Raw genomic sequence first — 27,492 nt, forward strand, 5'->3', positions numbered from 1 at the left:
CGTAATGCAACTATTTATAAAGAATAATTAAACAATTGTTACAAAATTGTAAATACCTGTAAATTTGGGGACGGTTATGAGCGTAATTAACTGGTGTTTCTTTCTGATATTAATATCATGCAGTCATTTTAAGATTGTATTGATAATTTGCACAAAATCTCATAATTAAAATTTATCGCAAGCTCTCTCTGTTTTTATAAGAGACGCGCTTTAAAGAAAGGACAAATGCGGGCGTTTGATATCCTGCATTTAGATAAAATGTGCAGTAAATATATTATTAATTTTGAAATCAAATACATTGGATAAATGTAGATGTACTACGTATTTTACTACGTAAATGTTTACGATTCAGAAATTCGTTGTATAATGGTGATAGCGTAGGTTAAATACTGTACAACTACTGAACTAGTCTATAAAAGACAAATAGTGAAAATGACATGAAAAATTGATTTAGATTTCAACGAATATTCGACTATCGTTCGACTAAAGCCTCCGACTATTCGACTAAGCTGTCCGAATAAAATTGACATCGCTAATATATATATATATATATATATATATATATATATATATATATATATATATATATATATATATATATATATATATATATATATATATAAGGGATGGCAATTTGTAACCGGTTAACCGATTACTCGGTCGGAACGATGGTAATCGGTTAAAAAATCGATCTGTAATCGGTTAGTCGGAAAAATAAAATATATGTAAATTTGAACGCAAATTTCTTAAGCTTTACTTCTAAAAAAAAGAAACCTCTGCCAAAAAGTTGATAATTAAGCGTTTTCACCTATCTGTTTAAGCTTATTTGGAGGTAATTATTTCTCTCCGGATTGAGATTGCAGGGTAATTGGTCAGTTTGTGAAGTGTTAATTACTGTTTTTAAAAACATTATGTCATTACCCCGACTATCTTGTAATCTAATATATGTACATGTAGTTTTCTGATCAAGATAAGCAGAATGTTTCTAACTTCTAACATTTTTAGTCTTCATATGTATATGAATAGACTACCTGGAAAAAAGATGTCCAAAAATGTGTATTTTGATACGAGTAACCGATTAATCGGTCGGAACGTGTTGCGGTTAACCGACTAGCAATTCTGTATTCGATTGCCATCCCTAATATATATATATATATATTAGAAATCACAAAGTAATTCTGGTTTTGAATATTTTTTTTATATATATTACGAAGAGATACAAAATAGATATTTGAGGAACGTATGGACCAATCAAACATTTTTAGCTTTAATTGGCATATAAGTAAATTATTAAAGAACTCTAAGAAACCAATTTGTACAAGAATGGAGTAATATTGTCGATAGCACACCTAAATGTATAAATTATACAATTTTTAAGACGAACCTTTGTCTCGAAAATTATTTACTGAATTTGCTTTCAAAATTTAAGAAGAAAATTTTCAAAACTGTCTATCCTTCTTGAATCATCTATTAATGGATTTATGTTTACCTTTTCTTTCCTTTTTTTTGGGGGGGGGGGGGGATATACTTGTCTATTTTTGACCCTTGACTGTTATTTGTGTTTGTATATATGTATCTCCTGTTCCAGTTATCTGGTTTTGAGGAAAATAAGAATTGAAAGCTACTCAGCTTGCCCTAAATTTCCTTAATGATATTAATTAAATCACCGTTGAGTACTATGAACTGATTATATTGTGTATCCTACTCGTCTATCCTTTGCAGATTTTATTAAACGAACATTTTAAGTTAAATGATAGTACAGACTTAGTTCTGATAATGGTGACAATGCAGAATGAACTTTTATGACATCTGCTCTAGAAAGAATGAAGGTGTGAAGGCGCGGACGATCCCCCGCTCTGAGAGAAGACATTTTTCAATTCTAAAAATTCATGAAAAGTTGTATTTATCAAATGTTATATTGTCAATATAATCTTTTACACATTTGTTTCCTTTTTGTTTAATAAATTATTGACAAATAATTTTATTTTTCACTAATATTTTAAGGTGTGTGAAAAAGAAATCAAAACTTCACGGATGATTCGAACTCTCTCCAAAGCTCACAATTAGGCGTAAGACTGAACGCGTTAACCACTACGCTACGAAGTATGGTTGGTTTTTTTTTTTTAATATCAGTGTGGTTTTAAATAAAGGAGTTTGTTGAAGAGTAAAAAAATTTCGGAAATGTTTCATTTTCATATAGAATGGGTTCTGGCTCCATTTTTTTGAAACATGAAACATATTTTACATTTACTTTTCCGTCATATAAACGTTCATGAAGAATGGAGACTTGACCCATTCATATTCAAAAATCATTTTTTATGGCTCTAATAAACCTATTTTCCATTAAATATACTTTACTGTCAACTTTAAAAACAAATTAACAATCAAAAAGTCATTCAATAAAATAACTGAATCAAATGTGTTGAAGATGAAATTACGGAAAACATTATTTTAGAAAAATATAACTTTTCCGTGAACTTTGAAAATTGAGAAATATTATTGTTCCAGAGCGGGGGATTGGCCTCGCCTTGTACGCCCCCTTTCTTTGTTTCTTATTTCTCAGGCATGTTTTATGGTTTGCTTAATTTTTTTTTAATTTGTTTTGTTTTTTTTTTTTGCCTATTCTAAGATAAAATGAAATTCACCTTCTACATCATTCAAGCCACATAATAAACATATTTTGTTATTTCTATTTTCATTAACATATTTATCTTTGATAATAATACTGTAAACAGAAATAGTCTACATCATATTGATACAACTTTCCCTTAGTGGATGTCTTAATACTGCACATGTAAAAAAGTTCTTGGCTATACACCTGAAAAAATCGTCGCTTAACTATGACATAATCCCTAGCTTTGGAACAAAAGATTTAAACCAAGCTTATCAAATTCATTCTTAATTTCAGTAAACCTTTTGCCATTATTCCTTAATTCTGTCTTCATAACATGCCCGTAAGGGCCCTGTTACACCAAGCTGCGTCCACACGGAGTCATCACGGCGTTGTAAAAATGTTAAAATCGCAGTGGAATCGCAGGGAAATCGCACAAATTTCTGTTAAAATTTTACAATGTGAAGATGTCACGGCGTCCCTACGGCGACCCATGCGTTTCTACGGCGTTCTCGCAGCGTGCTACAGCGTTCCCAACGGAGATCTCTTCGCGATTAACTGCGCTTCCGCGGAGCTTTTACGGCGTGTTAGGAGTTGTCACCTCGCGTTCACGGCGTTCTCACTGCGCTTGCCGCGTTCACAATACGTCCACGATGCGTTCTTCACTATGGATATATATTCAGAAGGAGTGTAACACATTTTTTTTAAAGATTCGAGTCACATAACGAAAAGACTTCAAAAATGATATATTTGAATAATTTAGTACTAAATTACTGTAGTTTTATAATTAAAACCCTTCTTTTTTCGATTATATGAATTCAAATCTTTGATTTTATTATGAATGTATAGAAAAATAATCACACTGAAAAGTTGTTATAAAATTGAAGTAATTCCATCGCATCTCCACTGAAACAACAGAACAGGTTCTGGTGTAATTTTTACTTCCCAATTCTACTCCCATGCTCCTGGCCAGGAGTGCAACAAATACTTTAGAATTATTGCTGATCAAATATGAGGCAATTGCTCTTGTTTTGTGAGCTGGCTGACAACGCTCTAACAACGCCGTGAAAGCGCATTGTGATCGCCAACGTACGCGGTAGAAACGCCAAGGGAGCGCAATGATCGCAGTAACAACTCCTGGTTGTCGCTGTGTAATCGCAGTCAAAAAAATCACAAGACAATTAATCTCATTAGAAGCGCCATAAAAGCGTGATAGAAACGCCGTGACATCTCCTAGGACTCCGCGAGGTCTCCGTGGAAGCGCAGTCTACTATCACTGCGTTCATGCTGCAATCATGTGCGTCTTCACGGCGTGCGTACGGAGCTCCCACTGCGTTGCTGGAGATCTTACAGCGCTGCTACGGCGATCATACTACGTTTCTACTGCGTTCTTATCAGACGGCGATCACACGGCGCGTACTTTGTGCATGTCCAAAGTGCGCGCCGTCCCCTGGCGTTCTAGGAGACCCTACGCGACCCTACCGCGTTCAGTGGAGATCTCGCCGCGTTGTCACGGCGCTGTAGGAGACTCTACTGCGCTCACCTCGGCGTTTTGCATTTTTTATGGACGCCGTGTGATCACCGCGAGGACGCAGTCCCGGTGTGACAGGGCTTTAATATACAGCTATTTGTATTTCTAAGTTTAAGCCAATATTTCATAATTTGAAGTTTCCTTGAAAGGTACAGAGACATTCTACCTAATTCATAAAACACAATGTTTTTGGGGGTACAAAATTTCACACCTAGGACGTTCTTACAAAAGTTTGTATTTATTTTTTTTTCCTTACATCTTTGGCCTTGTGAAAACCCCATATTTCAGCACCATATGACAAAACACTTTTTACAAATGTATCAAAAAAATGTACGTTTAGTTTCAATACTCAGGTAATAAGAATAACATTCTTAAGTTTAAATTGCAAAGAATTCTTTCTGACCTTGATCTGCTTCGTTTGGGGAACATACTTAGTAATTAACATCGCTCTGATTAGAATGTGGGGTATCAACAACATTCATCAATACTGACATATTATGTTGAACAGCATTTATAATTTCTGTACAGTTTTCCTCATTCCATTTTACAATTTTACTTGCCGACTGATCATTCCTACTTGTATCTGGAGCTTTCTTTGTGTTACAAAAATTATATCTAGTATTCAAACCTACAGGATTCATTTATGAACTTGTGAACAGTAGCAAAAATACCATTGTTTAACTCTAATGATAAATTTTCATTAGATATCATGGAAGTAGGTATACATCTATGATATCTAAATCAAGTTGAAAAAGATAGCCAAAAAGATTATTTCTAGCATTAAGATATTTTTTACAAACAAAGAAAAAATGGTAGGCATCTTCTTGTTTACCACATGAGCAATAAGGATTGTCAATGCTATTACGTTTATATAAATCTTGATTCAGTACACAATAACGGTTGTGCCTTAATTTAGTATGGATTATATTTGTAATGCGTTTATCAAATAAAAAATAAGAAGGTGCTTCTGAGACATTATCGCTTAAAATTTTGCTAAAAGAATTAACAGAGATGGCTCTTCTTGTATCTGTATCCAATAAATTCCGTTTTTTTAGCATCAGGTTCAAGTGACTTACACAGGGGAAAAGTGGCTCGCATGAATTTCATATGAAATTCGCACGAATATCATGCGAATTCTTCGCATGAGAAGGAGACGAAAAGGGCCACGCATGATATTCGCACGAAAATATCATGCGATTTTCACATGAAATTCGCATGAATATCATGCGAAAAGAAATTCGCATGAAAATTCATGTGAAAAAAGAACCCAAGTTTCATATGAATATCATGCGAAGACGAGCATATTTTTTGTATTCCAGAAATTAATATCAAGTTCTTATCTATGAGTGCCCCAAACCTAAATCCATTAATTCTATCCTTCTTCCTTGGAAACATAATTTTTGCTTCTTGCAAATGAATTTTTCTTGAACATTTATCATGAATTTAATATCTTCTCTTTTTCTTACTTAGTCAGTTAATCCAGATACAAGTAATGCATGATTATACAAAAAGTAACTTTGAATTTGAAGAATCAAAACTTGTTTCCTGGACTCCCTGACTAAATAAAGACATCTGTGACATCAATTTCTACATTGAAAACTAAAACAATTAATCTTTTTCTATCTTCTTTATTGAGGTTCTCATCAAATAAGATTTCTTTATCTTGAGGATTCTGTTGAGAGGGTGTTGTCGTTATACCTGAAAATACAAAAGTAAACAATCTCAGGTTATTGAAATTCATAATGGACAATATTTTTTTAAAATTAACTATGACTACCCTAGGCCCTCAAGTAGGATTAATACCTCTTGGCCATAATCACCTGTATGCCAAGTATGTTCTCCAGATACTACTCCAATAAAAAGTTCTATTTTCTGAGATACTTCTATCAACTGTATGACCTTGATCTTGTCTTATGACCTCTGTTTTGGAATTGGCATATCTTATGATCATAATCAACCATTAGGGCAGTATGATCTTTGGCAGTTACTTTTTTCAATACACAATGTTAAAGCCAAGAATTTAAACTTCAATTCCTGTGACCTTTACATTGCTTGAATGACCAACAAGCAGGGTTGTTTCACTGCCTCTAGTTATAAATATATAAGCAACCTTGGTATTTTGTATATATCCTCATAAAAGTTATGATTATTTTATATCTTAAAAACAAATTAAGTTCAAATTACCCTATGTTAGACTTGGGATATACCTTGAGTCACAGACAAATTTTGTCTCAGGTATGTCTAGTGTGTTTCCATTATAGAGTTGTGATTGAGAAATAATTTAATACATGTGTATCCTTTTGACCTTGAACATATCTAAAATGCCCTTGGTACTGGGTCAAGGCTCATCTCTGGACACAAGCTACCTTTCTATCAGTTATGAGCCTCAGAATGTTTTCTTGGTTACAAAGTCATTTTTTAATAAGAATTTAATTCTCTTATTCCTCCTTTTAAAAGTTTGTCAAATCAGTCTGTAAATTCCTGTTACCAGTTAGTTCAATGGTATATAATTACAAAGTGTAGAGAAAACAAGATGTGTTTGTGAAACACTGATGCCCCCGTATGGCAGTTTATGGCGAATGTTCAAGTTTCTCAAATGCAAGTCAAACTCCAAGGTCGAGAGATCAAAAATGCCCAAGCACCAACCATTCAAAAGTTATGGTCAAGGTTAATGTTTTCTAAAAGTGGGTCAAAGGCCAAGGTTAAGGTCAAAGGGTCAAAATTAATGGTATTCAGGGGGAAGACCTTGTCATATGAAATACACATGCAGAATATAAAAGCCCTAGCACCAACTGTTCAAAAGTTATGGCCAAGGTTAAAGTTTTTTCAAAAGTAAGTCAAACTTTAAGGTCAAGGTCAAAATTGTTGATATCCAAAGGAAGGTCTTGTAACAATGAATATACCTGTGCAATTTGAAAGCCCTAGTACTAACTGTTCAAAAGTTATGGCCAAGGTTAAAGGTTTTTAAAAGTGGGTCAAACTCTAAAGTCAAGGTCAAAAAGTCAAAAATATTTACAACCAAGGAAAGGTCTTATCACGATGAATACACATGTGAAATCTAAAAACCCTAGCACCAACTGTTCAAAAGTTATGGCCAAGGTTAAAGTTGGGTAAATTTTTACAAAAGTGGGTCAAACTTCAAGGTCAAGGTCAAATATGTTGGTACTCAAAGGAAGGTCTTGTCAAAATAAATACACATGTGAAATATGGACGGACGGGGCAAAAACTATATACCTACGACTCTTTGATTACCGGGGCATTATTATAAAGTTGTTTAAAAGATAATTTCCAGACAAAACATGTCTACAGACACACGTCATACAGACATGGTGATTCCAGGACACCCTTACAACTTCATTGTAGGAGCTAGTATATAACTATATTGTAAAGGCAAAAAAGTTTTAGCCTCTACCAATAATATATGGCCCAATGATCTTGACTTTTGAGATAATTCAATGTTTTACTACACCCACGTTACTGTTTTCATTATCCCTAAATACTCTCCCATTGGAAAATGGTTAGTCTGCACATTTCTGTTAAAACTTGAATTTCCTTAACTGGCCAAGTTTGCAATTGGCATTTAGGTGTGTTTCTAGAGAATATGTAATAGGAAAATGCAAAAGTTTACAACAGACAGACAGGTTTTGACTGAAAAGGCTTACTAATAAAAGCTTCTGGCCTAGGTAGGAATAATTAAATTAAACATGCTCAGCTTAAATTAATGTCAAATTTAAAATGTAAAAAAAAATTAAGAAACTGGACTCTGACCCCACTAAGGAGTTCTCAGCCGCAAACACCAAAACGCTAGACAAAATGTTTGAAAATAACGAAATCGGTGTCAACGTCTATGATACTCTCAACCCTATTGACTGTAGACCAGGACAGTTTTAACTGCTTTCAAATATACACAAAGAAGGCATGCCAGGTCGCCCTATAGTTAGCGCCATCGGACACCCCACGGAGAAAATATCTGAGAATATAGATTTACATCTCCGTCCGCATGCAGGAAACTTGCCATTCTATCTCAAGGACACCACAGACTATATAAACAAAACACCCTCCACTGATCTTCCAGATCATGCCCTCCTCGTGACTATGGACGTTACATCGCCGTACACAAACATCCCGCACGATGAGGGTATTGAGGCCTGTAAAGAAGTCTGGGACAGAAGATCTATATAAATTCCTTCTACCGAGTCCCTCGTCAAGCTCCTTGAACATGTTCCCAAGTAAAACAATTTCATGCTTAATGGAGAACATTACATGCAAGTCAATGGCACAGATATGGGCACTAAAATGGTGCCATTATATGCCAACATCTTCATGGGCAGACATGAACGCAACTTGTCACTTCAGGCACCGTTTAAGCCCTTTAGCTGGTTGCCTTTTATCGACGATATAGAGATGAAGTGGGTGGAATGCCGCAACAGACTCGAGGAATTCGTTTCCTTTGCTAACTCCTTCCATCATTCGATTAAATTTACTGTAGAAATATCCGATTCCAAAAACTTATTCTTGGATACTACATCTACCCTGATGGTTGGCAAAATTGAGTTCAGTCTACACACGAAATCCACCGATTCCCACCTGTATCTCATGCCGACAAGCTGTCATCCCGCACACACATTCAAAGGTGTGCCAAAGGGTCTAGCCACCAGAATCCACCGGATCTGTTCATCCTCTGCTTCATACCAGGAAGAGAGCAATCTCCTAAGGTCCCACTTATGCAAGAGAGGCTGCAAAGCCCATGCTGTACAAACTGCTATTGATGAGATGTCAGGACACGACAGACAAAACCTTTTACAATATAAAGAAAAAAACAGTAGCAGCAGGGTTCCACTGGTAACCACATACCATCCTGTCCTGAAGGAACCTCCAAATTCTTTACTTCAACAAAAGAATGGCTGAGGTCTTTAAGGAACCTCCACTGGCTGCCTATAGGCGCCCAAGGAACTTGAAGGATATGGTAGTAAGAACCAGACTGGACAACCCATTACCCAAGGGAGGTTTTAAAACTTGTTCTGACAGAAGATGTCATCTCTGTAAGCACACCTCTGACACAGACAGTTTTAACAGCCCGTTACAGGCCGCAGCTACAGAATATTAGGGAACTTGTCCTGTCAAACAGATAACTGCATATATCTCATCAGCTGCAAAGTTTGTCAAAAGCTATAAGTTGGGGAAACGGGAGGTCTCCGCAGAAGAATCAATAATCACCGCTCGACCATTAAGACCAAGAAAATCAATGAACCAGTTAGTGAACATTTCATCCTCGAAGGTCACAAATGGGAGGACACGACAATAGTGGTTATTGACCATAATCCAAGATGGACGGACGCTCAGAGAAAAAGCAAGGAAAAGTTCTGGATGCACAGACTAAAGTCATTCTGCTCTACTGGCATTAACAAACTAAATGACTTCACCAGGATGAACTAAACTAGATCAATGTCCAAACAAGAACATACTCTCCATACAGTGTAAACCTTTCAATTAATTCGCATTATCAGTTCCGGAGAAACCCACACACATATTTTTGCTTACATTTTTGTTTATTATTTCTTTTATCCGATAAACAGTCCCCAGAACATTTCCAAATTTATAAAAGATCCAAATTAATATTGTTTAACTACGGTTCACGATTTTTTTCGCCTTTTTTTTACGGTATCGGTGTTTTGTTAAAAAAAAAAGTAGGTTCTGATTTTAACCTTGCATCTGATTTTATTTTTAAGTAAATAAATATTTATTTGTGTGCATTTTAAATGAAATTCATTTGAATTCTTCTCTGCTGATGCATAATAAACTGGCAATTTCTCTTTATTAAATTTAGATTAATATGTGTATATTAGAACGCTCCCTATATGTCTTTTGCCATAAAAATTTCTTAAATTTGGTATCAATTTAAAAGTAAAGAAATATTTGCAAATTCTTAAGGTTTTTTTTTGTAATAACAGAAAAAAGATCAAATCGATTTTATATGGTCGCCATTTTTGCAGTCTATTAACAAAAGTTGACCCCGAGTATATCTATATATCTATTTCTATTTTTTGATATTTCTTTTTGTGTACATTACATGTACATTTGTATATCAAATTAAAGTATATATAATTATAACACAAACGGCTCGAGTCATATATGACAAATTGGCTTGTTAATGCCATATATATTATTTCAAAATGTGTCCATTCACAATATTACAGGCTTCCTGTGAAAATATCAATAAGAATTGCCTCTTCAAATTCTTGTAGAATGCCATCCGTATTTTCTTAATATCACTAAGAAATTCCTCAAACGATTCACCTCTGCCTTAGCTGTAGACCTTGGAAGCAGACATAAAATGTATTGCAAAGATGGATACAATCAGACCGGGGACGGAATGGTGAGATGCTTGATGAATGGAACGTGGAGTGCAATAAATGCCACCTGTGAAAGTAAATGACTGGTTTATGTCCTGATATTTATTTTTTATTTATTTATCTATATACATGTATCTATATTTATCTTTCCAACTGCTTTATTGGTTTTCTATCGATAAATGTCGAAAGGGAATATAGATTTGCACTCTTTCTGTAAGTTGGTACCCATGAATAATTTTCCATAACGACCCATTGACTTAGAAAATTTAGCATATTTACAGATTTTTAAATTGATTTCTATATACTTGCAGAAATTGAGTAGATCTTTGGTATATGGATCTACCTTGATGCCCTAACAAAAATTTACTATAGTAAACTATAGTTAACTATAGTGAAAACTTTGATACTTTGATTTACTATGAAACTTTACCCTGGAACTTTTTTTGAGATTTCAAGCCTAAAATCTCTTAAATTCGAATATAATAGTAATGTAAAATTTGGAAATAATATATGAATATACAAATAATATTTCACTTTAATACAAAAAATGTGCATGTATGAATTGAAGAACAAAAATTATAATGATCTGAAATCCATAGTAAAAATACTTTGATTTACTATAGTGAAAAAACTTTCTTAGACTAAGCACATTTATTGCATTTATAGATTTTCCAGGATTAATTTTGATTATGTTTGCAGATTGATGAATTACAGATCAAATATGCATTCTGTACTTTTTTTTTTTTACGGAATAATGACCTCTAGAATTTGAAATTTTAACATATTTCAAGGTTTTTCATACCTTTCTTAATAGATGTATGCAGATAATAGGATGATTTTTTTTTTTTATTTTGTGAATCTAAATTACAAATTACGGATACAAAAATTACATTTTTACCCATTTGTGGATTTTGATAGAATTTTGGCAATTAGACACATTACTTTCTAATGATGTGTATTAATATCTTTTTCTGCTTTAACTTTAAGTATGCTGGTAGGGGACTCACTTTTCTCTTTGTAATACTTTCACATCTGTTTCATATTTGGATATTTTACTAGAAAAAGACGCTAATGGTATTCTAACAACAAAGATTTATGATAAACGTGATGAATTTAACTTTTCAATCGTCAGCTTCTATTACTTATGCAGCAATATACCTTACCGCCTGTATATGGAATGCATATCTCTCAGTTTATTCGATAAGCAAGAGCATGCTCTACGTATAAACAGAATATCAACAGTCTCGTTTAAGTCATCATTTCGTAAGTTCTTTGGTCGATACAATGACCATGCCAGCAAATACAATCTTTCATTAAGTCCTATGCTGACTGACGTTTCTCATACTAATTGTTAGGCCATTATTTAGCACGGAAATGTCGACGGATTTTTCCGTTATTTATCGATCATGACAAGGAGCACACGGCGGGTGTGACCGGGCGGCAGGGGATGCTCACTCCTCCATGGCACCTGATCCCACCTCTGATCTTTTTGGAGGTCCGTGTTTGCTGTGCCCCCGATTTATATTGTTTTAATGGACTTTGAGCTTGAATACTGTTCGTTATCTCCATAATTCATTTCAGAATATTTGTTACATTTTTAAATATTGAATTTAATTAAAGATTAGGCTTTGTTACGACGCAATGTGTAATAACGACGCAAAATGTTAAAAACGGAGATCAATACATTTTGCAGAATTACATTTCACGTCGAGATAATCGCAGAATGTATTTTTAAAAAATGTAGAAACACACTTTTTTGATTGTAATATGAAGCCCTAAGATGATCGCGAAATGCAATATCGCAAATTATAATTGCAAACTTTTTGGATTGTTACATTTTTTGTTATTACATTGTGTAGAGGCTATAACGCAAAATGTAATAATACTTTTATGGATTTAATATAAGAGTTTAGATTTCATTGTTCCTTATATTCTATGTCGAGATCCATGCAAATTGGATTAAATTGAAATAGTTGCTATTATCATCAGATGTAAACTAGTTTATCAGAGTCAGATCGAATTCAAGGAGAAACCTTCTCCCGAGGAGCAAAAATGTTATATTTCATAATCCGGGATAATAAAATAAAACAGACAATCATTAACCGTAGCTAAAGACAAAAAATACCTGTTCGATTTATAAAAATATTTGAGGGATATAATTACACGGACAATTATTCAAAACAAGAAAACTTCCAAAATTCCAAAAATATGGCTTTCTGTTACAAGTCATACTGGACATTTTCGGTTGGGTGAACTACAGCTATTAGCGACTATTGATAAAAAGCGTGGAAACCATCTTGTGGAAAAATGAAATAACTAATGCAAATAAAAAGGATATAATCTAACCAAGCAAATTAGTGAATAGATACATTAGATACTGCATTTTTAAATGGCTCAAAACAAAGTATTCCCTAAAGGTAGCATTATGTTAGTATTTTAGCGAAAACCGTATGATAATGTTCATACTACTAAATGATATGATATGCTTTATTCCGCATTTCTGATTAATGCCCCTCCTGATTCGTTGCAAGTGGAAGGTAGTCTGGTAAATAAGCACAAATTTAGGACTAATGAATATTTTGACCGGATGTGAACAGAAGAGGTTTTTAAGACTGTCATCTCCCTGATCTGCCTCTTACATAAATTCCATTTGAAATGCTGTTTTAATGTTAAAATCTCCTTCGAAACGGGGCATCCTGTTTGTTTCTTACCTTTAGTATTTTATATACTGTAGATTCCTTATTTTATGCGATGACTTAATATCGCAAAATGACTCTTAGAGTCATATCGTAATAACAACAATTCGCCAGTGGACAGTTGATCAAGAGATTTTATGTTGATTTAAGCACAAAAGAAAAGAAAGTGAGTAAATTTATTTCGGGAGTGCTGCTTCTCGCGGAATTCGCAGTAACTAATTCCTCGCCTATATTTATGAATAAACAGTATCGTAGAGGGACCACCCCTAAAACTTAACAAAAACGGGAAAAGATCACAGGTATAATAGGCTAGGAATTCATGTTTCATGTATTTTTGATAAGTTATCGTGTCTAATAAAAATTCTCAGAAGTGTGGGGCGGGGAAATGGGTGGTTGCACCATCCATTCGCCAAGTGCTTGTGGTCTTTTGATGAACCGAAGCCTAATACCTTCACAGCTTTGGAACTTATTTTGCAATTGGGGCAAATTAATGCTACAAGTTTGTGTTAATTGTAATCTGTAATGAATTCTATAGATTGAACTTATTTTGAAATTTATAAACCCAGAATAGAGCCCCAAGAACTATATTGTTCTGGTTATACACATTATTACACTTTTCTCGCAAAGATTATCATACGGTTGATAATTCGGGGATTGAAGATTTCTAGAATGAGGTCCCTTTTCACGGCTTGAATAAAGAAACAGGCTTATACTAGAAAATGAAAGAAACTAAAGAATACTCAGTTTTTCATTTTTGTAATGATTGCAGTATTGTTTAAAAATGACTATCGCTTTTGCTTTGATTTTTGATTGAATGTCCTTTACAAAGCCTCTATCAATAAAGTACATGGGTACATTAAACAATATTGTTTTAGGTTTCCAACTGCATACAAACTAACGCAACTGCTCAGCTCTCATAATGTCGGTGTTTTGATTGGGTCACCTCGAAATTAATGGCTAAAGCACTCAAGGAAATATGAATAATTGTCAGTTGGGGATTTAAGATTGGGGACACCGCCTCCTCTCCAAAATTGTCTAAGATAAATTATTGTTTTATCTCTTAAAAAAATTATTTTCTAGATAAGGGTTAATATAAAGCTTTATTCCAGTTGCGGGACTACTTTCCTATCGAGTACCAGGTTACTCGGGTGATTTTTCATTACACCTCTCAACATTCTTGCTAGCGATAGATATTCAGTCCACTGTACGGATATGAAATCGGCATGTCTTAAAAAATAATTCCAGGCTTTCGTTGTATGGGACAACATTTTGTTAAATCAGATTATTAATAAGTAATAATTTATTTAGGTCTTCAAAATTTGCATTCCGCTTGGCATATTCAAAATCATTAAAAGATAAACCATGAAAACTAATCAAAACAAATCGATCGTATTTGTGAATGTATCGAGACTAACGGTAAATGAAACTGATGACAAGAAATATTGAGAAATAGCATTCTAACATTTCTGTGTTGGACATAAGAACATTAGTTCGTAATACGTATATTTTTAGTATACATTTAAAAATAAAACTACTTTCTTTTCTATTTATATAATCAGTAAAATGACTATATGTATATCCTACAACTGGGCAGCAGTTTTACTAACCGATACTGGCATCGTTCGACAGTACACTGTTAACCAGGTTCTCGTAGACAACGCTAGTATTTAGTGCCTAATGCGCTCTATACAGAAGATACGTAGCCGCTATTTTGTAAATGTTCACCCAACCGAAAATGTCCAATAGCAAGGGTTATAACATTATATTTTGATAAACTTTGCCTCGTGATCAACGCAAAACGTATATTGACAGGAAATGTATGGATAATTTGGATAGGGGAGTCTAAAATTGCATTAAGAAAGTTTTATTCATCGCAATATACATATGGTATATCCCACTTTCTACAAAAAAAATATTTTTGGAGATAAAAAGCGATCATTACATTTTGCTTTCTAACATTCTGCGTAATTGTACAAAATGAAGCAGTTCAAAAGAGTGTTATTTCATTTTGTGTCATTGCATTAATCTCAACACTAAATGTTATAACGCGAAATGTAATGAAACAAAAGTGTTTTTATTACATTTTACGTCGATATTGAATTTAATTTACGTTGTGTCATAGCTAATCAAAACATTCTAATGAGAGTCCACAACCAAACTAATATTTTTTTTACACAAAATTAATGTATATGAAAATTTATTTATTTTATACAAATTTATATATATATATATATATATATATATATATATATATATATATATATATATATATATATATATATATATATATATATATATATATATATATTTCCATTTCTGTCATGTAACACAGGACATTGTTTTCATTGCATTGTTTCATACATTCCCTGTATTTTTTTTTTTATTTTGATTCTGAAAATAGTTAATGTAGAATTTTCTAATTTTGTAGAAACAACAAATCCATCGACGAGTAAGTATTTTTTTCTCTCGGAGATATTAGACGTTTTTATAAAGCAATCATGTTTTCCAGTCATTCTGTTTATTTCATAAATATAAGGCGATCCCAGTTTTCAAATTACTAAAAAATATATTATTTTGAGTGATAAAGTATAATTTTAGATTTGCAGAATATATGGTTAGTACAGTGAACTTATGGTAATTTAAAGCTATTAATGTTAGATAATTTAAATAAAAAAGTTTCTCCTCTTTATTCTTTCTGTTCGAAAAGTTCGCAAACAGTATCAATCTTTGTTATATTTTATTACAGAAACCCAAGATAGCACATTATCATGTGTAAAAATATTTAATTTGTTGATGTGTAAAGTATCATTCCATATGATTAAATGGAACTCATGTCACTTCATTTCAAAATAAAAATGTATAGTTACCACAACGTTAAGAGCATTATGCCAAAAACACAACCTAATAAGTTTCTCAAAAATGCGTTCCATGCACATTTCACACACACTCTGGCGCCATACCCACCTATTAAAAACTTTCTAGAACACTTGACATTCAGTTCACTAAGAATTCTTTCATACAGTATAAGTTCGTTTGTCAGTATTTATACCCGCACTTTCTAAAGAAAGTTCGGGTATATTGTTGTTACCCGGGCTGGTCCGTCCGTCTGTTTGTCACACTTTCTTCTTCCCCAAATTCCTCTTTCATTTTAAGCAGTGACCAATTAATCTTTTGGAATATGATAGGTGGTGTCTTGTAGATGTGCAATAAAGTTTTAAATTTTAAATATTACCTTAGGGGCAAAACGGTGGCTAAAAAATAAAGTTTTTTTTTCTACAAAAACCGGTTCCAAGAACTCCTCTTACATTTTACGCATTAGCCTTATCATCTTTTAGAGGATGATTGGTGGTGTCATGTAGATGTGCAATAAGGTTTCGGAATTTTCATTTTCAACCTCGTGGGAAAAATGGGGGTCGAAAATTGACTTTTTTTTTTTTTACTAAAAGCCCTGGTTCCCAGAACTCCTCTTACATTTTACGCAGTAGCCTTAACATCTTTTAGAGGATGATTGGTGGTGTCCTGTACATGTGCAATAAGGTTTCGGAGTTTTCATTTTCACCCCGAGGGTTAAATGGGGATCGACGGGGTTTTTATATACAAAAACACCCTGGTTCCTAGAACTCCTATTATATTTCATGCAGTAGACTAATCATCTTTTGTCAAATGGGAGGTCGAAAACTGACTCTTTTTTTTTTTAATACAAAACACCCTTGTTCCTAGAACTCCTATAACATTTTATGCAGTAGCCTAATCATCTTTTGGAAGATGATTGTGGTGTCCTGTAAATGTGCAAAAAGGTTTCGGAATTTTTATTTTCACCCTGGGGGTCAAATTCGGGTCTAAAATTGACCTTTTTTTTAATACCAAAAGCCCTGGTTATCAGAACTCCCCTTACATTTTACGAAGTAGCCTATTCATTTTAAAAGTTGATTGGTGGTGTTTTGTAGATGTGCAAAAGGTTTCCGAATTTTTATTTTCACCCTAGGGGTGAAATGGGGGTCGAAAACTGACTTCTTTTTTTTAATACAAAAAAAACGCTGGTTCCCAGAACACCTTTTAAATTTTATGCAGAAGCCTATTCATCTTTTAAATGTTGATTGGAGGTGTCCTGTATATGTGCAAAAAGGTTTCGGAAATTTTATTTTGACCCTGGAGGTGAAATGGGGGGTCGAAAAATGACGGTTTTTTTATATATACAAAAACACCCAGATACCCAGAACTCCAAATACATTTTATGCAGTAGCCTATTCATCTTTTAAAAAATAATTGGTGGTGTCCTGTAGATACGCAAAAGGTTTCGAAATTTTCATTTTCACCCTGGAGGTCAAATGGGGGTCGAAAAATGACGGTTTTTATACAAAAAAGACCCTGGATCTCAGAACTTCTTTTACATTTTATGCAGTAGCCTAATCATATTTTGTAAGATGATTAATGGTGTCCTGTAAATGTGCAATAAGGTTTCGGAATTTTCATTTTCATCTTGGGGGCAAATAGGGGTCGAAAAATGACGTTTTTTCTACATTTTAATCTACTCTTAGTAACCATGGCAACATCGTTTATGGAAATCAAAAACTGATAAACATTGAATTGTGTACATTATCAAAGGATGATTGCACAAAGTCATTGATATCGAACCAAAAATGTAGGAGGAGTAGCGGTTTGAATGAATTTCACAAAAATATCTTTGTTTTACTAATCATGGAAACAGTGTTCATGGAATAAAAACCGATAAAGAGAATTATGTATCTTGATATAGTCTACTTGTGCTCCAAGTATTAATGAAATCCAGGGTCAAAGCTGTAGGAGGAGTAGAGTTTTAAAAGAACAAATTTTATTCTACACTATATTATGAAGCTTCACATAAGTTTATTTTTTTTCTTGCCAAGTGGTTCTTGAGAAGATTTTTCTGATAAAAGTTTGCACAATTTGATCAATTCTGAAAGTTGGCATCTAATTTTTTTTAAGTTCATCAGAAATGCTATGCGCTAAAATAATAATATTTGTTGTTTTGAAAATAAAGTTAAAAAGTTCCAATTATGGGTTAAAAGTTATATTCTCCTCTTTTTAAAAAAAATCCTTACAATGCTTACAAAAACCAAATTTTGACCTGCTCCGTGATCCAATTGTCATAGTTTTTAAATTTGAAAACGTTTGAAATACTAGTATTTCATGATTCATTAAAATTTTTAGATTCAAACCATTCAAGTTTATTGTTTAAACATGCCTACTAAATTTGGATATAACACGATGTTTGGTAAAAAATAAAAAAAATAAATAAATAAAAGTCCGAGAAATTTTCGAACAGCTTTTATGTGTATTTACTTTTAAAAAGGGTATGTGGATATTTGTGATAAAGAAGATTTTAAATGACAAACGCTTCCGTCCTTTTATCTGAACATTACAAGAGTGAACAAAATACAATTTTGTCATACAGTCAGCATTACAAAGCATTAGGGTGAATTGAAAAAAAAAATGACCACCAAACTGAAATTTTTTGAAAAAATTCAACTCTTTATAACATATTTTTCACTTATATCATCATATTGCACATGCATTCTAGTTTAAAATCCTGAAGTTGCAATAGAATAGACAATTGGATTAAAAAATTTCAGAACTTTTATTAGTAAAATTTCTTTTGAAAAAAGAAAATATCATTACACCTTAAAAGACTTTCTAAAATACATAATCACAAGAAATTATAGTTTTTTTATGCTTCAAAATGGTAAAAGAGGTATAAATGATTAAACGTAGACCTTGATTGAGTATCTTCTCTTGTATATGTGACAAAAAATTGGCTTTCTGATTGTTAATTTACATTATTTTTCCAATTCTGGTTTGAAAAGTTTTGATACGAAAAAAATATGAAGCAATAAAATTCCTCAAAATTCACTTTTTTGTCCTTTCAAGTCAATTCTTTAAGTCTAAGCCAAAAAAGAATTTCTATATACGAGTTCTCTTACAAAAAATACTACATTTTGAAGTGACCCTATGTTACGTTATTGTGTTGCACTCATGACATCTGATATGTATTTTATTTAACATTGTTTTAAAAATTATAACACACAAAAATCCATTCTTACTTTGTAAATCAATTTGCTTTTTTGATATTTTTCATCGTTGACGGCAGGTTTTTCATATTTTGAAGACCTTAAAACATGATTATTTGCAAAGTGTAATATTTATAAATTGTATTTAAAAATATATGTGAAATGATGAAAACTATTCCCTGAATTGACTGTTAAATTTCTGTAATTTGTTGATAGACATAGTGTTTTGAACATCAAATAGTATCAAACATTTTTTTCAACTTATTTTTTAGTAAAGACAGTTTAAAAGCATTGGTAATTATAAAGCAGTTTCGTTGCACTCCTGACTGCAGTAAAATTTAAAATTGAAACCATAGAACACAAAAATTCATGAAGTGTTGGCAACAACAACTGGTAATGAAATTGTGCAATATTTATAGTCCAATACTTCATAATTAAAACAGATGAAAGTAATTGAAATTCGCACTTTATCTGGAATTATTCCCTATTTATGCCAAAAAACTAGCCTAAATGTATATTTAGAAGATAAAATATATTTTATAGCATTTTTTCCTTTAGAGGACAAACACAGTAACCCACCAGAAAAATTCTACTAATCATTTTTTCTTTATTTTTATTCTTATTGGATTATTTATAATTCTAACATATTTGTTGCACTCCTGACCAAAAGCATTGGGGCCTTTAAAGTAGAACTGTGAAGTGAAAATTACATAAGAACTTGTTTTGTTGTTTCAGTGAAGTTGAGGAGGAATTACTTGAATTTTATGACAATTTTTAGTGTGTTTATTTTTAACATTCATTAAAAAAAATCACAAAAAGATAAAAATACATCTGAATTGATAAAATTGAAAAAAGGAAGGGTTCTAATAATAAAACTGTCAATAATTTAGTATTAAAATATACAAAAAGATCATTATTAATTAATGAATACTTCTAAGCATGAATAGAAGTGTTTTCCTCACACAACGCGAATCTTTAAAAAAAATGTGTTGCACTCCTGACCATAGAAATATAGATCTGAAGCACAGACAGATCCTGTAATTGATAAATCTATTTGGTAAAAATGTTCTCTGTGTCTTTATTTTCCAAAATAAAAATCAGAAAATCATATAATGATAATAGTTTTTTCATGCTTGGGAGCAAAACATCAAATGTTGCACTCCTGACATTATTGGGTATGCACATATACTTGACTCTCATTAATGCTGTTTGTGATTTATATAACATTTTTAAGTTTTAAAATGTATATCAGTTATTGTTTACACTTCGAAAATTCTTTTTTGTCTTAATTTTCTTTCAGAATTTTACAATTGATGTTTTTTTTTTTTTTGGCAACACTACATTTTTTCTGTTGCACTTCTGACATGGTATAACATTTTTTTAAACATCAGCCATGACCACAACTTGATTAAACAAAAGTTACTACAGTACACATTTAAAGCTCAATACTTTAAATATTTCAGGAAAGTCTTTATTTTCAACATAAAGCATTATTATTTATTTCACAGATCTCCAAAAAATATTGAAATTTCAAAATGTCACAAAAAGGTGTTGCACTCCTGACAATTTTAGCATCATTTTTGGGCATAACTTTTTTGTTAATTGAAATATCAACGAGATATTTGGCAGGTATTTAGACACTATCTAAAGACATATGCTGAGACATAGAAATATATTTTCATTGCCTGTATTTTTAGTGTGGGTTGATAAATATGCACTTGGTCATTTTTTTTAATTCACCCATTACACAGATATACTGTAAGCAGGGAAATTTTGGCCCCTTTCGACCTTATTGCAAGTGGGTGAATATAAAACGGGTCAAATTCAAAGAAAACAGAGTTATCTCATTAATACCAGTGTCTGGACGAAATGAAAACGGGACAAACCCGTTTGCAAGGGCCAAAATACTAGAATCACTAGGCCAAAATAACCTTGTATACAGTAGTAAATATAGTTCACTATTAATCATAGTGTAATTGAACTATATAACAAAGTCTATTTGAATATTGGAAAGGTAATGCTTGATGTTATGTAAATGTTTTAAAATTTATTAAAGGATTTAAAAATTTTGAATCAATAATTTTAATTCATGTTTTGTAGCACTAGAAGACTGCAAATATAAACATTTTTCCAAAAATTTTGGAAAGAAGGCAGGAGAGGTAAAAAATTTTTAAAAGCAGTTTTGATTGGCTTAGTTGAACTTTTCTGGACAAACTATATCTATTCTGCATAGCTGTTTTTAAAAAAATTGTTAGCATGACCCTGAGGTCAAATTGATATGCTTACACCTCCAAGTATTAAGGATTCAAATATGTTTAATGCCCTTAAGGTAGGGACCAGATTTAAATGAGAATACCTGGGGGAATCTTCCTTTGAAAAACAGAAGTGTTATATTACGACGTGTCCATCTTGTGTAGGCAAGTAAGTAATGTCCAAAACCAAATGGATACAATGGGGGAAGTTTGCATTGGAGTATTCAATTTCTTTAACATCAACACGACGGGCCCCGGCCGCCAACATACAAACCTAAGAAGATAAACAATAGCTGAAAACGGTTCTTTCGCCAATTTCAGCGCTCGGCCATTTTGAAGGAAACCTAAGGAATCGAGGCCTAGGCCTTTGTACGATACGGAACCCTGTGGCGGTACATATTGTCGTTGGGTACATATTGTCGTCGGCAACTACGTACCTACCCTCACTGCAATTTTTTATTGTCCATAGGTACATATGATGGCCGGCTAAAAAGTTACACATATACATATATTGTAGCTGGTGACAATATGTGCCTACCCTCACTGCACATATTGTCGCCGCACAGATATTGATGTTTAAAGATTTTTTTTCGAAGTTTTGTGATTGTAAATGGTGTGTAAAGCACACTGAGGTGTCTCGTATGCTATTTCATGCAGCGCGATTGTGACGGTACATATTGTTGTCCTGTTTATCTTGTCGCCAATGTGTACCTACCCTCTCGTCACATATTGTAGTCTATTGGTACATGTCGCATGACAATACCTGCCAATGCGTACATATAAATATGAGTTATCATTTCTTTGCTATTCATGAGAAGAAGATTTTTTTTTTAAAAAAATTCCAGTATAATCCTATGGAAAACTTTGATCGCCCATTCTGGCCCCACCCTAGCCTAGGGGTCATGATTTGAACAAACTTGAATCTACACTACCAGAAAATCTTTCTATATTAATATGACTAATCTTTGGCTTGCTTTTCTTGAGAGGAAGATTCTTAAAAAAATTCTCTATATCTTCATATGTAAAATATTGATCGCCCATCGAGGCCCACCCTAACCCTGGGGGTCATGATTTGAATTAACTTGAATGTCCACTTTGAAGTTTTTACAGTAGTTCTTGAGAAGAATATTTTGAAGGATTTCTTCTTATATATTCCTATGTAGAACTTCGATCACCTATTGTAGCCCCACCTTCCCCCGGGGGTCCTGATTTGGACAGAATTAAATATACGCTATAAATAAGCTTCCACATAAGTTTCAACTTTCTGGAAGAGTGATTTTTGAGATAAAGATTTTTATAAGATGTCACTTAATTTTCACTAATTCTCAATTATCTTTCCTTGAGAGAGGACGTAGCCCTTTATTTGAACAAACTTGAATCCCCTTTTTCCACGAATGCTTTGTGTCAAGTTTGGTTGAAATTTGCCCAGTAATTCTTGAGAAGAGCTGAAAATGTGAAAAATTGACGGACAGACAGACGACAGACAAAAGGTGATCAGAAAATCTCACTTGGGCTTTCAGCTCAATTGAGCTAAAAATATCGACACCAACCCCAATTTTATCGGTACCTGTATACATGTAAGAATAACGCAAAAATATCATTTCTACTGAATTAACATGCGATCTCCACATATATATAACGAGGAAAAAAAAATAGGCAGATTTATCAGATAACTCAAGAATTCCGGTATCTTGGCATATCAAAGTTGTGTAATACAATCCTGGACACAAATTTCTGACGAAAACCGTTCCTTTCACATTATAGCTAGTAATACCAAATAAATGTAATCATCTTATTTACTTATCTATTTGCCATTGACTTTGCCTATCCTTCTGTTTGTCTAGCTGTCTGTTTGTTTCTCTCTCTCTCTCTCTCTCTCTCTCTCTCTGTGTCTGTGTGTGTGTTTGTGTCTCAATCTTTCTCTCTTCACGACCTTGGTAAATATATTCGCCAAAACAGTATATCGGCAACAAAATGTGCAAATGTTCACTGAACATATTGTCGCTGACGACAATTAGTGCCGATGCTTGACCATACATTTTGTCGTCCATTATGCAGGAGGAAAAAAAAGGCTCGTCTCTGCACATATTGTCGCCGGCGACAATATGTACCGATGGACGACAGTAAGTGCAGTGAGGGTATAGGTACATATTGTCGCCGTGACAGTATGTACAAAACGACAATATGTATCGTCAAAAACTCTCATTACTCAACAACCCTGAATGCCGAGTAATATAAGAGTGAACATTTGATGTAAAGGATCGTGAGTGATATAATCGTCAATCAACATCAGTAAGACTGCGATTTGTAAACTGGAATCTCAATCAATACGCAGCTGTGCAATAGATATTTTGAGAATACTCACGCCATGAGTACATGATGAGTTTCATCCATCTTTTCATTTTGGAGTAGGCCGGTCACGGTAGCCTAGTGGTAGGGCGTTGGCATCGTGACCGGGAGGCCAGAGTTCGATTCTCGTTCGCCGCGCCGCGTCAGACTTAAGATGTTAACATAGGTAGTAACTGTTCCTTTGCCAAGCGCTGGGAACTAGAAGTGAAAGTCACGGGTCTTTCGGATTAGACCTTAAAAACCGAAGTCCCGTGTCACGATATACGTTGGCACAATAAAAAAAAACCCTAAATGCTCAATGGCCCTGAGTGCTGAGTATAGGTCTAAATTTGAAGCCCTTCAATATAGAGTGACGTCTCTATATGAGTGAAAAATTCTCGAATGGGACGTAAAAAAAAATAAAATCAATCTTTTGTTGACTCTGATAAGAATATTCCACACGCTTGACCCCCAGAGTTTTATTCCTGCTGTTTACTGGACATGAATGATCAATAAATAAATGCATTCGATAATGGCTAAACCAGTAAATGTTATGTAACTTGTAATGTATAATGTGTTCATAATAATGATATGAAGATTAGTTTTGTTTCTATTTAAGGCTCTTTTCTTGATCGGGTATGGAATTCAAATGAAAAATCATACAATACAAACGGAAAATTATACAATACAAATGCAAAAAATGTAGGACACAGATGAAAAATTGTACAATTATAGGAAATAAATGGAAAATTATAGAATACCAATGAAAAATAATAAAAGACAAATGGCAAATTATATACTTAGTACAAATGAAAAACTATACCGAAAATTATAGAATACAAACAGAATATTGTTGAATAAAACTGAAAAAAAAATTATATAATACAAATGGAAAATTATAGAATACAAATAGAAAAGATCGAACATTACATCTTTGACATGCCTTATTAAACGTTTTGGCTACATATCCCCTTCTTTTCTAGACCTCCGGCAGTAATGCATATTTATATATAAATTTTATGTACTATTCTATCAGGTAGTAAATTTAAGTATATTATATACGCAATCAGTAACTTCGATTTGTAAATGTTATATTTGTATACATGTATGCTCGATCACTCCAATAGTTTCCTACTTTGATATTTTGCCTGACCGCATGAAACGATTTTCACGGACTATATGTATATGTGATGGACAACGTGTTCACTGTGGAGTTACTGATAGAGTTTATTTGCTTTATTTCAAGGCAATATTGTAATTCTCTCGATATGTGCCGGACCGGTATTACAGTGTTATATGCATTTTCTCGGCATCCATGCATGTAATGTTTTTTTTTAACCTGGCATTTAAAATACATGTAATATGTTCTTCTAGATTTCAGATTTGCAATAATCTTAATATGATTTTGAGTTTTAAAAAATGTTTTCAGTCATTTTATGGAGCCCTCAAATATTTTAGTATTATTAAATGTTAACATGCTGAGAGCCAAACCAGAAAATAACTCAATGGTAACAAATTCATTAGGGTTTATATAGGGGGTAGAATAAAACAAGTCTGACTAATTTAGTACTATCTGATGCCAAGACATCAGACTATTATTCTAAACATGATTATTTCTTGCCATAGTAGCACACCATAGATACACACACTTTGTTGCTTTGTTTTTCATTATACTGCCATCTCATCGAAAGAAAGGAAGAATCAAAACTGCAAAATGTGTATTTTTAAGATCTTAAAAGCATAAGGACAATTTAAAGGTTATTGCTACATTATAATGTAACATAGACAACATAGCTGTGGTTTCTAATTTTCAAATAATAATTTCTTGCTAATTTAATTGACGCATCTAGTTACCTTCTAAAATATATATATTTATACTATCTGAATCACCTGATATTGTATTAAACATAGAATTAGAGTTAAATCTATATCTTGATCAAGTTTGATGAAGAAAAGAATATTTTGATATGATTACAAAGAAGGGAAAATGTTAGATTTTCTGAATTTTGAAGCATATCGAACCTTATGTGACAGCTAGCTTCTTACATCCTAAAGTTTATGTAACTGTCACTTAAAGTCAGGATAGTTGTTTATAGATATTATTTAAGAAGTAATTATTGAGTTTAAGCCCCTTTCATATCAGGACTGCGTTTCCAGGAGTTTGAACGGCGCTGTTAAATTTCTGGGATCGCCTTGGAATATCAGGAAACAAAAAAAAATGTATCTTTTATTGAAAAGTTTTTTTTAAAAATGAAGAGGTCACAGTGTTCTGACAGCGACTGAGACGTTTCTACGGAGCTTCCGGGACATGCTAATACTTTCCGACGAATTCTGAAGATTGACTGCGCTCCCGCTAAATGCTAATAACGTGATAAGAGTTGTCACCGCGCGTTCACAGCTTGCACAAAGCGATTACTGCGTGTACAAGATGTTCTTTTGTACAAAATTAAGAGACTCCGAGAGGTCTCTATGTAAGCATCGACTACCAATGCGTCAATACTGCGATCAAGTGCATCACTACAGCGCGCCAACGGAGCTCTTTTTGGTGCTGTTGGAGACCTTAACACGGCTCTAACTGTACCCTAAGACGTTTCTACTGCGTTTATATCAGAGCACAAAGCCAAGGCGCGCACTTTGTGCACGGCATTCTACAGGCTAGCCAACCGCGTCACTTGAAGATGCCATCGTGTTGCGGCGCAGTAGCAGACTCTACTGGGCGCACCTCGGCGTTCTGTTTTTTTTTTTTTCCATGGAAGCTAGGGGATCCCCAGCCCATGTGTTACACGAGTTTTACATACAAGGGCACGTATCTATTGAAATTAAATACTTATGTATCCTACTTTTAGATTTCTAATGCAAGTTTTTCGTATAAATTCCAAAACAATGCTGTGTTTTGAACTTTTAAAATGTTAAAACATGGAACATAGCATTGCCTTTTAAAAGTATACTCCTTTTACATAGAAATGTTCTCCATTTAAAGATAAAAACAGTTGAAAACATAGAGATGCAATAAAAATTCCGTATAGTTTTTAATGATCAATGATATTTCTCTCTTAAAATAAAAGCATCTTTTTGTATTACATATTTGAATACATTTTAATATATAATGATATTTCTTTTTTGATTGTATGTGAAATCAAAATGAATGGGTTTTTTGTTTGTTTGTTTGTTTGTTTTGTTTTTTGCCTTTCATTACATTGTTTTCATGGTAACATATGGAATAGTTCTTTCCCCAAAAATTATTACAAATAAGACATTCAGTATTCAATTTTAGGAAACAATCATTGCTACTTTTCTGCATTGCTGCAAATTTTGTAATGGAACTCTGATTATGTTCAAATATGTTATTTTCAATCTTTGGGGTATGTTACCATGACACATAGCAACCAATTTTTGCATGATATAAGTTAATGGTATTAAATATTTTTTCTTACACCGTATACAACGGAAGTCGCTAAAAATATGAGGGAGACGTTTTCAACGTACCGGGTATTTTTAGCAGACGGGAATGTAGGTAATTTTTTATCGGTATTTGTTGCATGTATCTAAAAATAAATAAATAAATATCGCACGGAAGACAGTGGTAGTTAAACTTTGTATTGGTCATTGGTCCGGTTACCATAAACGTCTAAGTATTGTCAAATACTTTTTGACATATTTCAAATTAACGGCTA

Source organism: Saccostrea echinata, unplaced genomic scaffold, assembly GCF_033153115.1.
Source record: "Saccostrea echinata isolate AGI-Se365-2 ecotype Australia unplaced genomic scaffold, CSIRO_AGI_Sech_v1 ptg000040l, whole genome shotgun sequence".
NCBI classification, from domain to species: Eukaryota; Metazoa; Mollusca; class Bivalvia; order Ostreida; family Ostreidae; genus Saccostrea; species Saccostrea echinata.